The sequence below is a fragment of the Schistocerca nitens genome, chromosome 9 (assembly GCF_023898315.1).
Source record: "Schistocerca nitens isolate TAMUIC-IGC-003100 chromosome 9, iqSchNite1.1, whole genome shotgun sequence".
NCBI lineage: Eukaryota > Metazoa > Arthropoda > Insecta > Orthoptera > Acrididae > Schistocerca > Schistocerca nitens.
Genome location: NC_064622.1, coordinates 170,163,786 through 170,165,316, shown reverse-complemented (window position 1 = coordinate 170,165,316; position 1,531 = coordinate 170,163,786). Strand labels below are relative to the sequence as shown.

Sequence of the window (1,531 nt, the reverse complement as noted above, 5' to 3'; positions counted from 1 at the left end):
GATTTTCTCTGTTCTCTCTCTCTCTCTCTCTCTCTCTCTCTCTCCCTGCTGAATGATGTCCGGTATGGGCTGTAATTATCGTATGGCAGCGATACGTGCAAGATGCGCTAATGCGTCAATGCGGAACCGATCTACGGTGGAAAAATTAGTTACAAGTTTGGCCACCAGGTGCAAATCTGGCGCGGTACAGTATCTTGTCGACATCTCTGGTCCTTACATTGAACAAATTGTATGTGCCGCCGTTAGTAATAAAATCGATATTACGTCTTTATCATTTCTTTGACCTTTTCTGCCCACTCCCCATTCCTAACCAATTTCAGGTGGAAACATTTCTATAAGAGTTTTCTTACCATCACAGCGCCAGATTTGCACCTGGTGTTCAATATCAGAACTATTTTTTTTTTCATATCCTAAACCGGTTCTGCATTAACACATTAGAATGTCTACCAGTTTTCGCTTCCATACGATGATTGCAGCCCTCTCTGGACCTCTGTCAGTAGGTGCACTTTAATTATAACCGCCCCTAGTACAATAAAGGGGGTAACGGCCTTGCCGCAGTGGATACACCGGTCCACGTGAGATCACCGAAGTTAAGCGCTGTCGGGCGTGGTCGGCACTTGGATGGGTGACCATCTAGGCCGCCTTGCGCTGTTGCCATTTTTCGGGGTGCCTTCAGCCTCGTGATGCCAATTGAGGAGCTACTCGACTGATTACTAGCGGCTTCGGTCAAGAATACCATCATAACGACTGGGAGAGCGGTGTGCTGACCCCACGCCCCTCCTATCCGCATCCTCTCCTGAGGATGACACGGCGGTCGGATGGTCCCGGTAGGCTACTCGTGGCCTGAAGACGGAGTGCTAGTACAATAAGGGAGTCCATCATATACCCGGAGGACTCGTGTTCGATGTAAGAAAAAACGGAGGGGGAGAGAGAGAGAGAGACAGAGAGAGCAAGTAATGGAAACATGAAAACTAGGGAACCAGGACGTAGCCGGCAGTGAAGTACAGATTTAGATTATAGAGGAAAGAGCATACGGATAAATATTAACTGCAGTGACGGGGAAGAGTAGTTGGTTAGACTTTAAGAACTACGGCATATGAGAATTTCTTGCTTCATCAAGCTCGCAACCGCACTACTGCTCGTCGGCGACCTCGGCAACAAAGGCTAGTAGACGTGAACGGTTCTCCTCAAGTCTGCACCCCAATAGCAAAATTTTCATCTCTTTGAGTTCCGTAAATCAGTACAGGTAACTGCGCGGTGAAAACGGGCTGTAATAAAGGGAACGCCCAGGAGTTTCCCATACATGTGAAACAGCAGCGCGCCTCGTTGATGGCAGAGCGTTTGGCGGCGCAGGTGCCCGCGGGCCCAATCACCCGGCGTCAGTCACGGCGCGCCCGCGCCTTAACCAGCCAGCACCAGCAGCCATAAGACGGTAGCCGGTAGGCAGCGCGCGCGGCGCGGGCGCCGGTGGCCGCTCGCGGCGCGCCGGGCTCATTTCCATAACAAACGGCAGCGGGCTTTCTCACTGAGC

The 1,531-nt window shown here is 51.3% G+C and overlaps 1 pseudogene; it reads left to right on the top strand.

The window, feature by feature from the left end:
• The first annotated feature begins 539 nt into the window (after positions 1–539).
• On the top strand, positions 540–657 carry LOC126204821 (5S ribosomal RNA; annotated as a pseudogene).
• The last annotated feature ends 874 nt before the right edge of the window (positions 658–1,531 follow it).